This window comes from Thermobia domestica, chromosome 2, assembly GCF_964235325.1.
Source record: "Thermobia domestica chromosome 2, izTheDome1.hap1.1, whole genome shotgun sequence".
Taxonomy (NCBI): domain Eukaryota; kingdom Metazoa; phylum Arthropoda; class Insecta; order Zygentoma; family Lepismatidae; genus Thermobia; species Thermobia domestica.
In genome coordinates, this window is record NC_137455.1 from 48,355,258 (window position 1) to 48,369,375 (window position 14,118).

Genomic DNA, 14,118 nt, shown 5'->3' on the forward strand with positions numbered 1-14,118 from the left:
CACTAAATACCACACGGGGTGCGAAGACTATAGGATGCAGGTCTTGAACTTTCTGTAGATGATAGGGGTGTAGTTGTTGTTCACGGAGTACTCTCCAAAAATATTGTGATCAACCCCCACTTCATATGCTAAAGCTCTAGTGATTTTCGAAGGTTGTTCTGTCACACGATCAAGAACCTCTTCTTCTAGTTCTGGAATCCTGGTTGTTTGTCTTCTTCCGCGATCGTGAAGTAATGGCCGCAAGTGTCCCATTTTCCGTAAACGCCGAAATAGCCTCGGAAACATGGAGAACTTTGGAATGCGCCTGTCTGGATTGTGATACAACTTTGCGTCTGTACGATTGTTTCCATTAGCTAGCCCATACACAAAACCATGTCTGCAAGTTCTTCAAACGTGAGCTACATTTCACTCCCGCACAAATCCCGCTACCGACCACGAGCACAGACAACGCACAGGTACAGATACTCAGAGACTACCCACAGAATAGAAACACCTTCTGCAGTTTAGTGAACGAAACACTTCGCCTGCCAAACGATGATGTCCATGACCTTCGAGTATTGTAATACAGCGGGCGTACAGCTACGGAGACTCTTGTTGTGCAGCAAACAGCGTAGGTAACGTATGATATTCAAGCAAGAACAGGTGTCGAATGACGCGTTTAACAGGACGAAACGTGTTTTGTTGTGGCTTACAAAATAGGGCTTTCAAGAAAAGATTTATGCAAGATTGCATGTGGAGCATTGTATTTGCCACAGCGTCGCGAAAGAGAAATAAAACGCAACTTAAGACTATTGAAAGTCAGGTCTGATGATATTTACAATAATTGGTATAATACGGGACTAGGAGAAATCCGGAGATACCAATACAACGATGTCGTCGAATACGAATCCTTATATGATTTGGGAACGACTCTAACTCCTAGACTCAGATCTGAGTGCTTTACCACGCAACCACGATGCATGAAGAATGATATTAAACGGTGATGTTTACATATCAATAATATTCGAGCTGTGTGGTATAGGAGCTCTCTTGTGGCTAGTGGTCGTCAAGCCTAGTAGACCACTTATGATTATGATGATAACTCGCCTCCATTTGTATTATCGGTAGTTAGTTCAAGCTACTTCGATGTTAATGCAGCCATGTCTTTTCCAAACAAATACCACTATGTACATCCTGTATTTATCTTGTTCACTCCCGATGTTTCAAACGGTTCTACGTACGAGAATTACAACTCAGCTTCCACTTCGGATATTTGCCTCCAGCACGGAAGAATATGTCCATTTCCTTCTAAACATACCCATATGCCGCCACTGTTCATCATTGATTTGTACCTGAATCGAATATCCAGGTCCAGTAATGCACTATTTTGTTTGTCCTGACCTTTCTCCGACAATTCTTCTCTCGCTCTCGCTCGTTTGTATTAGTTAACCTCAGTTTCGGCAGGCTATAACTCGAGATTGCTGAATTTCGAAAATAGGGATCCGTCTTCCGAATTGCTTTCTGTGTCCTTTGCCATCTTCCAGGTACTTTACCTAACCAGTGCTTTCTTATGAGTCTCCCCTTGCGCCGACACTGTTCCCATCGATTTGTCCATGAATCGAATCTCCAGGTCCAATAATGCACTATTTCCTTTGACACCTTTCTCCGACAATTCGCTCTCTATTTCTATTCATTTTTGTTATATTTTGGTACATTTTCGGCAGGCTAAAGCTTAGATCTGACATATTTTCAGATAACAACATATCTTAAATCATTTCTTTTGTCATTCTCCATTAGTGGCGCAAACCTGTCTTCAACATGGGGGAGTGGGAGGCGGGTAATACTGTTCATATATATTTTTTAAAGCGATGTTCAAAATATTAACAAAGTTTTAAAAAACAGGGCTGTGGAGGATCTGGGGGGAGCAGAGTTGTTTTCAACATTGGGAGGCGGGCAGATTGGAGGCTTATTCTGGGGTGACATTAATTTCATCTCACTTTCCTTTGTGGCAATTGGGCACAAATCATCAAATTTCTCTCCCAAAAACACATTTCAAATAGGATTATTGAGGGGACAGTCCCCCCAGTTCCAACATTGGAGGGTAGAGTCTACATGTCTCCCTCATCCCCCTGGGATTTCCACCAGTGTTCTCCATCATCCTTTGAAGTTGACCCATCATTAAAGATACAGTAGTAGTGGTCCTTCTATGGCGAACCGATTCAGCAAAATTTTCTCGATCCTGATTGACTGATAGAAGTCACGTGACTTTAGGCCCCGCCCATGTGGAAAATTCAAATTTTAGCGACGCCCCCAGGTCACGTGGTATGACATCATGAGTCACCCTGCGGGGAAATCCCTCACTCTGGATTTTTGAAATTCGTTCCCTTTTACAGGTAAGATGAGTGCTTTGGTACCACGATGCTGATTGTCTGATAGATGTCACGTGATCTTAGGCCCTACTACTTTTGAAATTCGTTCCCTTTTACGGGTAAGATGAGTGCTTTGATACCTTGATTTTGATTGGCTGATAGAGGTCACGTGATCTTAGGTCCTGGGATATTTGAAATTCGTAACCTTTTATGGGTATCCTCTCTGATGAGTACTTTGGTACCTCGATTCTGATTGGCTGATAGCCATCACATGTCTCTTTTCTCAATATAAGGCATTATTCCATCACAATAGGCATGACATTACGATGGACAATTTGGAAAAGACGTTAGTTGATTTTGACGTAATGATGAATAGAAGCTTTTGGTGAGTACCAGTAATTATTTTTCTTATATTGGGCGTTTTCACAGACTTTTCCTTGTTATTTTTTGTTAAATATTTTTTTAATTTTTAGCAAATATTTTTTTCAATTTTAGCACATAAAAATAAAAATTTTAGTTTTTAGCACATAAAAATCCGGACCCTGATCATAATAAGGTTTGCGTTATTTCTCCAAGGCCTACAGTTACCTGAATAAGCTTTTAAAGTTTCCATAAATTTCGGTTCAAGTAAAAAATTTCATTTTAGAAGAAGAAAGGAACTTAAAATGCTAACTGCATTATCTCCCTGTATTGCTAAACTAATACGCTGAAATAAAAATTGTTCACTTGTCGAATCTCCCATCTTGAGTCTTAATTGCGATCCATGGGATATTTCGTGTGTTTTCTCTTAAAAGTTGTCTCAGCAGCATTTCTTGCCTCTTTGTATGTTGAAGCTAAATGAAAAGTTGCAAATGTATCTACATGCGACTTCCTATACGGGTTCGAGACAACATGGCGTCGTGATAAGCAGCCCTGTTTTGTACTCCAGTTTGATACAATATTATATATTTTTTAGTTCAATTTATGATTGTTTCCAATTTTAAAGAGTGTGGACATTTCTATTGTTAATAATTTTCATGTCATGAAAAGTTAGCTATCAGACAAACAGTTTAACACGGGGGACTTCTGGTTCTATGCCTGCGCCATTTTATTGCAACTCCGGTTGTGATCCTGACTAAGGGTATAACGATTTTAATTTACACCAATTTTTACTATTTAACAATCATAGAGTAATAGTCGACATGGCTTATGGCTGATGCATTTCTATTATAAAACCACCAGTGTGTTTATAGAACAAGACTTCCTATACCAGTAGTTGCCCAATTTTCCAAAGGGTTCATGTCACTCCATCTGGTCGTTTCTCTTTATCTCGGGGCATTCCAGGTGGTCCTAAAATACTTCAATCAAATAGAATATCAATACTAGCAAGAACTCATTTAACTAGGTTATTTAGCTCCTCATGACGAGAAATTCGAGCTCCACTCCTAGAGCAACTTAGTGCATTTAAGTCTTTTTCATAAACATGTTTTTGACATGCACTTTTGAAACTGTGAAATATATTTAAACCGAGCAGTGTTGCCAACAACCTCTGAAGAAAATAGGCTAGATGTCCTTTAGAAATTAGCTTTTTTACGCAAAAAATGGCTAGATTTTTAACTGCTAACCTATAACCCATAATGTAGATTTTAAACCCCTTTAGAATTATAAGTGAGTTATACTAAAATTTGGAATGTTGAATTTTATTCGCTGAATACTAAGAAGCAAATGCATGACTTTAAAGTACAAAAAATTCATGACCAATTCATCTGATTTGTGAAAGTCAACAGCCATATTATCAGTTTAACTGAAATAAGTCATCATCTATGACGTAGCAGCTAGCCGAGGCGCTGGAACTGGATGCAGTATCGTTGGATTGTGGATTGATTGTGTTAATTTAGATTGCCATGTTTCAATTTTCAGTAGTACTTCTTCCGGCAGGTCATAGTCCTTACAAACACTTCTTATTTCTCCGTACACCCACATGAATAATCATCATTGCATTGAGAGTTTTCAAGCTTATTAGATATCCTATTTGTTTCCTTTAATAAACGAAAAAAATCTCTGTGGCTTGAAGAACCAAACAGTTTGTATTAGAAAATTGTATTATTTGTATTATTTGTATTTGTATTTGTATTTGTATTTGTATTTGTATTATTTCTAAATTTGTATTAGAAAACTTTTATTCTTGCAACGAAATGAGAAAACTAAAATAATTAAAAAGTAGCAAACGGGCTGTTACGGAAGTGACATTAAAATTCTTTCTGAGTCAATAAGTATTGTTAAGTAGTTATAATTCACTGGGTGCGGAGAGAGAAGAACAATGAAATACAAATGTTTGTCGCGTAATAAAACACCCTTGGCCTTATGCAGAGTCATTCTGAACCGTGATTAGTACCATACTAAAGAAAAATGAAATGAAATCTTTGAGTTTTACGTCCCACGGTTATGCAGGTTACCATACTAAAGAGTTCGACTAACATATGTTTCCTGCAGTACTAAGGCTTTTAGTAATACTCTAATCATACTTCAAAACAACTCTGCATAAGGCGGCCTCTGTCTAGACAAATCAATTAATACGATAATATACAATGATAGATTAATTTTTAAAAATTACACTTTATTTTCAAAGAAGGGATATTTTTAGAATTAATTAAAGGTCTAACAAAAAGCCAAAAATAGCAAAAGAGTTTCATAACATAAGCTGTATTCAAGGCTATAGGCATTTCGAAGATTTGTATAGCTAAAGAGGCCAAATCTAGCCAAATAGGCTAGATTTAGTCAAAAAGGGCCTTATACAGAGTCCTTCTGACACGTAATTAGAGCCATACTAAAGAGTTCGACTAACATATGTACGTACTGAGGCCCAAGGACGCCCATCAGGTGGCCATGGTGGGACATGTCCCGGTGCGCCCTCCGAAACATCACATTATATATAAAGGCACATTTTTATATAATAAATTCTTACAGTTGTTATTGGTAAATAACCCATGTTAATGCGATCTTTACACAAGACGCCCTTCGGAAACCACGTCAAAGATAAATGGTTTTATTTATTCTTCTGTGTGGCACAGTCCTGTACAATGAATACATACTGTTACTGTTGGTAAACAACCCGTGAAGGGTACAGTGTGCCCTTTGCATAAGGCGTCCTTGCGAAACCTTATCAAAGATAAAGAGTTTTATTCTTCTGTATGACACAGCTCTGTTCAATGAATATATATTGTCACTGTTGCTGAAAAAACCCGTGAAGGGTACAATGCGCCTTTGCATAAGGCGCCCTTGCGAAACCACATCAAAGATAAACGATTTTATTTTTCCGTATGGCACAGTTCTATACAATGAATACGTACTGTTACTGTTGGTAAAGAACCCGTGAGGGATACAGTGCATCCTTTGCATAAGGCGCCCTTGCGAAACCTTATCAAAGATAAAGAGTTTTATTATTCTGTATGACACAGCTCTGTACAATGAATACATACTGTCACTGCTGCTGAAAAACCCGTGAAGTGTACAGTGCACCCTTTGCATAAGGCGCCCTTGCGAAACCACATCAAAGATAAACAATTTTATTTTTCTGTACGTCCCAGCTCTGTACAATGAATACGTACTGTTACTCTGGGTAAAGAACCCGTGAAGGGTAGAGTGCACCCTTTGCATAAGGCGAGCTTGCGAAACCACATCAAAGAGAAACGGTTTTATTTTTCGGCTATATAGTAGTTTTGATGTGGAAGACATTAGCGTGGCCGTGTTGTAGTGATCTGACACAACTTGTGAATGATATACAGAGTCCGATGCTTTGGTATTATGTGTGAATGCCTGTATAACAGGATAGAAAATGTTGGTTACAACGGTAGAGTGTTGTGTCCAGGTATTCACGGTCGTGTAAAATTGTAGACGTTGGTGTTTAAGTAAAATTGAATATATTAATCTGAACATGCCTGCGCAATGGTAGATTACCCTGTCCACGAGCAGGCAGATATATACTTAATTTATGGATATGCAAGGGGAAATAACCCAGAGGCGAGGTGTTTATATCGTGACCGTCGCCCTCGAAAGAGAGTAACTGTCCTATTTTTTCCACGCCTCCATATTCGCCTTCGGGAGATAGGGTCTCTTCAATTTCCCCTACTTGAAATCGGAGGAAATCGCACTATATGGACATTTGAATTTGAACACAGCGTACTGGGAATGATCAGAGACCGTTCTGAAACTAGCAGTAGCCATGTGTAGGGCGTGAAAGTCAACATGCAACTCTATGAACGATCGGTAGAGAGATTTAGTGTGAGGCGCGGTGCCGTTGGTGGATAATTTTGTGGCAGGACCTTATTTACTACCGGCCTGTCTGTGTAGCACTACGAATCTTTTATTTTTAAGTAATGTTCTCCCAAAATGGTTAGAACATGTACTCTTGAACTTAAGACAGCAGATGTGATCCCAGCATGACAGTGCACCTGCACATTTTAAGAGGAATATGCAGACCTAGCTACATGAAACATTCCCAGGTAGTTGGATTTTGAGAGATTGACCTGTGTTATGACCACCTCGTTCACCCTACCTCACACCCTTGATTTCTTGTTTGGGGTAATGAGGTTTGGGGGTCCCAAACAGTCACAATATCAGAGAAAGGCACCAATATCCTCGGAAGGCATAATCTATCAAGGCGGATGCACTTCCATGCACAGGCACTGTTGCAGTTACTTGTCGCGTACCATTTATCGTGGGGTCTTGCCCTTAGAATACACGTTTGTTTTGCCCGAGCCTTCTACACTTCGTCCCGTCCATACCATTTCACATATGTTTTTCGAGGTTTCATCATTGGTTTTCCTTTTGCATTTTACCTTACATTGATATATCATACACCCCGCTTCTCATTTCAATACCTTACGCTATATCCAAGATGGCGGCTTTCAAGATGGCCGCCAAGTCAGTGTTATAGCATATCAAATATCTTGATATCCTGGTGCTGCACATCCTTTTCGTTTCCAACATAAACGGGTATCTTGCGGTGTTTACCTTATATCATATTGTCGCGTGGTGCGTTATGTTGCGGAGCATATCTCCGGTGTTTCTGGATGGGGGCAGCTCTAATTTGACATTTTTTCTTCTTTTCTATTATATGTCCTCTGGGTGAAGTTTGAGTCGGATCTGATCGTGCCTTGTTCTGTACATTGCTTGTTAGTATTAGAATATATTATAACAAAAAAATCCTGAATATATTAGATAATTGGGGAAATATCGCAGATTAAATATGTGAGCACAGAATTTTAATACGGGTTTTACCATCCTACTTTCCATTACCACCCATCACCAGTCAATTGACAGATCTTGACGGTTTTTATTATTCTTTTGGTACTTTTGTATTTTTATTGTCTTAAGTTGAAACACGAAACTACTTTCGACTATAGTTCCGCTACCTTATTAGCCTGTGTTCCAACAACATTCAGAAATGCACCTTCCTTGCTTTGGTAGGTGCGAAAGCCTTACAAGGGAACCTTCCGAAAATGATAGTTGCAGTGAAAGATGTGGCTTATGCCAATTGAAAGAGCTGTAACAGAGATGTTCATTCCCCAAAAATTAGCTGCCCATGGCAATAGGTTCAAGAAATATAAGGGGTGGAATTTCGGGAAACAGCAAGGTTGGACAGGGGGAAAAGTGCAAATTCCGCAAAAAGGGGGCACGGCAAAATACAATGCTAACAAGTGATGTATAGAAAGAGACTTGCCACAATAGGGAACAAATGAAGGCCAACAGTGGGGTTAACAGTGTTGCCAACTGCAATGAAAAGTACATGTATTGCAAAGAGCACTATATGAAGTGAGTGCAATATTCAGTGCCAACCTGTCATGTAGAACATAAGATATGGCGTGTATAATCAGTGGTACAATCTAACAAAAGAAAATAGAAAAAACAGAAGTATGAAAAATACGGAAAAGACAGAGTTGGTCATTATGCGCCACATTTGTCACGAGCTGTGCATATTAGAACGAACAAAACAAGAAAGCACCGACTATGCTGGAAACCGATGTACCTAGAGTCGAAAAGAAAAACGAGTTCCAAGGTTGGCAACACTGGCCATGAAAATCCAGACAAGTCTAATATAGTTAGGCCACTCGATTCACAAAAAGAAAATTCCGGCAACAGGCATCACTCGGAATGCATCAATGCTAGAGTGATTGAGGCAATATCAAGTTGGGGAACATGAAATGGTTGGGTTGAGCCAACAACCGATAATAGAAGTAGTGAACATTATGGCATGGTTGGGTCTATGTGGGAATATACAGGGTGTCCCACCAAACTTTGTGACCTGAAAGATTTGCGAAACGAACAAAAATGTGACGGATCCAATTGTGAAGGAATGTACCAATGTCAGCGGGTGATAAAAGTCTGTGATAACCAAGTGCCCCCAGGATCCCCATTATAGGGCCCCAGGAGCCAACTTCAAATTTTCAAATTGCAACAGGGACCGAGTGGTACCTCTCTCGATAGATTATGGAATGTGCAATAACATCTATAGGAAACATTTGCTATATGAAACATGTTTTTCAAAATGGCCGCCACAAATATATGTTGTCTTAACATGGCATCGAACATTGTGATCCTAAATTGCTGCGAAGCGAAAAGAGATATTGCAAATCAAATTGCACAGGAATGTACTCATGTCGAGGGCCAAGAAAACTTTGTAAGAAGCAAGTCCCTCAGGGCCCCCATCATAAGGCTCGAGGGGTCAACCGCAATATTTCAAATGGGAAACAGGGGGCGGATGATATTTCTCTGGATAGATAGAACACCGCCTATAAAAAACATTTGCTATATGAAGCATGGGTTTCAAAATGGCCGCCAAAAAGGGACGTTGTTCTTGTCACCGAGTAGATATTTTTGGCGACTATTTTGAAATTCCATATAGTAAATATTTCTGATACGCGTTGTTGCATATTCCAAGATTTATCGAAAGAAATATAACTCGACCGATGGTGCTATTAGAAATTTTGAAATTGGCCCCTGGGACCCTATGATGGGGGACTCGGGGGCACTTGCGTCTCACAGAAGTTTGTCGCCCGCTGACAGGGGTACATTCCTGCACAACTAGATGTGTCACATTTTTTTCGCTTTGAAACTATTTCAGTCGCAGATTTAGGTGGGATACTCTGGATATATCATATAGGCAGTGATAGTACTGCAGACAGCAACACACAGCAGATCAAGCCTTTGATTAAGTTTCCTTTCTAGAGGTGTGGATATGTGATAGAAAGACCACCAAAGGTTCCGACACCTCTAGAGTACTGTTTCGAGACATTCACAAGCGATCATTGTACCATGTGTGACGGATTGGCAGTATTCCGTTGTGTTCACTCCAAATGTATCTTCTGTTTGGACCATTGTCTCATCGAACAATTGCACGTACAATGTGGACGAGCATGTACAAATGATGCGAAGGCTAATGTGCTGTAGCCGGAATTCTCTTTTTGTGAATCGAGTGGCCTAACTATATTAGAATTGTCTGGATTTTCATGGCCAGTGCTGCCAACTTTGGAACTCGTTTTTCTTTTCGACTCCAGGTACATCGGTTTCCTGCATAGTTGATGCTTTCTTGTTTTGTTCGTTCTAATATGCACAGCTCGTGATCAAATGTGGCGCATAATGGCCAACTCCGTCTTTTCCGTATTTTTCGTACTTCTGTTTTTTTTTCTATTTTCTTTTGTTAGATTGTACCACTGATTATACAAGTCATATCTTATGTTTTACATGACATGTTGACACTGAATATTGCACTCACTTCATATAGTGCTCTTTGCAAAACATGTACTTTTCATTGCAGTTGGCAACACTGTTAACCCCACTGTTGGCCTTCATTTGTTCCCTATTGTGGCAAGTCTCTTTCTATACAGCACTTGTTAGCATTGTATTTGGCCGTGCCCCCTTTTTTGCGGAATTTGCACTTTTCCCCCCTTGTCCAACCTTGCTGTTTCCCGAACTTCCACCCCTTATATTTCTTGAACCTATTGCCATGGGCAGCTAATTTTTGGGGAATGAACATCTCTGTTACAGCTCTTTCAATTGGCATAGGTCACATCTTTCACTGCAACTATCATTTTCGGAAGGTTCCCTTATTAGCTATATCCAGAGTAGATGCTATTTTGCTTTTGATAGAAAGAATGTCCAGATTCGTGAGTCTTACCAGGGGCGTCATTTAGGGAGGGCAGGAGGGGGCAATTGCCCCCCCCCAAGAGTTTGAGGAATACATATGCTTTAATAGATTGTCTATTAATATACTAGTACAAAACGTGAGGTTCTTATGTCAGTGATGCTCTTGCCCCTCCCAAGCGAAGTCTGAAATGACGCGTCTGCTTACTTGACGCATTGTGGAGCGCAAGTATGATTTTATCAGCTTCATTTTGCTGAAAGACCTTTCACATGGTGTGACAAATACGAACATTGTTACCAAAATCTGAAAAGCGGTTCCCAAACTTTAGTAAGCTTCAAGCCCCATTGAAGATACATATTTCAGTATGCCTTGGGACGAAATATCAAGTTGTTCTTTAGTTTTCTAAGCACACCCAGTGACGACGCCAGCTGTAAGTTCCTAGGGGGGCAAAGGAAGGGCAGATACATTTTCGGGGGGGCGGCTATTTTCCACCAAAAATGACATTTATTATGTTTGACTTACTTTACATTGTGTATTTCGTTGTTTTTATATTAGGCCTATATGATAAACTTATTTCAAGTAACGCCTGCACATGAAATATTTTTCAATGCAACTTTTGAAACCTAAATTGAATTAGTTTTGCGTTTGCTACAAGTAACAAATTCGTCTAGTACTATATATATATATATATATATATATATATATATATATATATATATATATATATATAATTTACGAGGGGCTGTTGAAAATCTTGTAATCCAACCCAGAAGGAGTGTAGGTACTAGGTAGAATGATGAAACTGTAGTTTTGATAAACATGTTTTCAAGAAATTTTTATATTAATAATGAAAGCAAATTTTCATATTAATAATGAAATTCTTATTGCTTTCTCAGTCCTCTGAAGTGATTGTGTGCGCCCAAACAGCGAATTTCACGAACATTCAGATCACAACTATTATAACATATTTGTTCCACCAAGGATAGTCACCAAAGTAAATTAATGAGAAAATCAGTGAAACACTACGGGATTCTCCTCCATTATATACAGTGGTGAAGAAGTGATGGCTTAGTTCAAACGTGACGTTTCTCAACAAATTATGCTTTACATTCAGGATGACTTTACATCCAGTGACTGTTCCAGAAATCATGGATGCAATTTGTAACATTATTCTTGAAAATTGCAGCATTTCAGCCAGTGGTAGATATAACCTGAGACCGGGGTTCCTACGCCACTCTAGTTTTTGGCTTACAAAAAGAATTTAAGCTATTATTTATACACTTTTTAAAGTGTATAGTAAACTCACGATATACTTATTATAGTCTGAGGTCTGCCTGCAACCCCCTTCCCCAGTGTTTACCGTCTCAGCAAAACTTGTGTCAGAGATTGTGGGCATTTCTTTGGAACGCGTCGGCAGTATAGTTCAGAATGGCTTGGGTGTCCGCAAGCTCTTGACACAATGGGTTCCCAAAAAATCTGTCAGGAGAATAAAAGAGAGACGGCATTAAGAGAAGTCTTCTTCCAATTTGACCCTAATGCTGATCATTTCGCTCACGAATAGTAACCATAGATGAAATATGTTTATACCACTATGATCCTGAAACGAAACAACAGTCAATGGAGGAGTAGTAGTACTCATTTCTCCCTCGCCTCAAGAAGTTCAAGACACAGAAGTAGGTTGAAAAACTGTTTGCAACATTTTTCTGGGATAAGTATGGAGTCGTACTCATAGACTACCTCCGCAACGGTCAGTTATTTAATTCAGAATCTCTACATTACTCACAAAACTGAAAGAAAAATTCAAAGTTCAACACCGCGGAAAATGAAAAGAAAGGAATTGTGATCCTTTAAGAGAATACACCCGTCCATCGAACCCCTGCGAACATAATTAGCATTGCATAATCTAGGATTTCAATGTCTAGATCATCATCCTTATTCCCCAGATTTAGCTCCGTCTAACTATTGCCTGTATTTATTTCCCAAACTTAGATCTGATTGAACTTTAGATCTGATAGGGTAGTGTTACGAACAATGGTGCGTAGAAGTCTCCAGATTTTTTTAACTTCTGCAAAACTGGAGCACTGTACAAGGTAGTATATTGACTCTCAAGGGAAGTGTAGAAGAAGTAAAACTTCACAATTCCACGTGCACTCCTGGGTTGGGCTACGAATTTTCAGTAGCTCCACGTACATTTCTAGTCAATATGGTAGACGTCATGTCAGTACTTTGAAACAAAATAAGTAAGGGAGCACTAGTGCATACCAATTACTAACTAAAGATCAACACTCTGATAATACGTTTTATTGGGAGCTAAATAAATAATCGATTTAATTCCATACATTTATCATTATTATCATTTGCAGGAAGGAAAAACACAACGTTTTTTTCCTTCAAAAAATTAAGCCCTGGTAGTCGCAAATCAAGCTGTTATAAGCCCATATTGAATGCCGAGAATAATGTTTCAGGAAATAGAAGTATAGAACCTTTAAATAAAACAAAATATGAAACTGAAAACTTCAAAACTGGATAAGTACAAACAAGTTATGTAATTGGTTTTACCTTTCTTTTGTTTCTAATCGAAGTTGATCCAATGAGAAGAAAACAAGTCGACCAAATCTACTATTGTTCGCTAGGCATAGTAATTAAAATTCATAAGAAAGAATTGTAACTAAAATTTACCGGAAAAGGCGCTAAATTAGAAAACTGAAATATGCGTGCATACCCAGACGCTCAAAGAAGAAAGCTTGAGGACTAATCTGCCACATAGTAAATGTATAGATAGTACGATCTGACAATAATGTTTTATGATTTAGGAGTCTGGGGGGGCAGTCTGGATGGCAGTCTGGATGGCAGTCAGGGGGGCAGGAGTAGTCGACTACCCCCCTTGCCCCCCTCTGGCGTCGTCACTGAGCACACCTTAGTGTAGAGACCTGCATAGGCCGAATTTTTCGGCCCGAGCCCAATCCAGCCGGAATGTTCCTAGGCCCGGCCCCGAAAAGTTTTAAAGATTTTCGGCCCGAGCCCGGCCCGATATATTAAAAAATTTAGCTCGAGCCCCAATCTTTCTCAAAATTTAGTATTAAACTTGACCTAACCCTCAGAAACATTTGCTAAACTCTGGTTCACAACCTAACGCTTGCCTCCCGAATGGTACCATTGCCTCCTAGAATTTTGCCTGTCATCAAGAAAACAAAAACTCCATTTCCTGTAGAGCGTTCACCTCTGGTGCTTGGGGTCCCGGGTTCGATCCCAGCCCCCGCCAAGTGAACTTTGTGGTGGACAAACACCGTGTGCGTGGGTTTTCTCGGGGTTCTCCCGTTTCCTCCCACTTTCTTCATTCCACCATTTCATTCATTACTCATCATCACCGTCTCCTTTAGCCTAACCGGCATAAGCGTGGGACGTAAAACTTAAAAAGAAGATTTTTCCATTTCCTGTAACAAAAATGTAACCTAATTGATTTTTTTAGCATAAAGTGAAGATGGCAATATTGTTTAGCGACAGACAAAACTTTCCCGACCTTTCTTGTCATATTTTGGATTCAGTGAAGGTCAAGGTGAGAGCTCAATTTACCGCGCAATGCCTGCAATCCTCTATAGCGAAAGTGGAGCCGCTAAACAACACAAACTGTAAATAGCTATTGCTTTT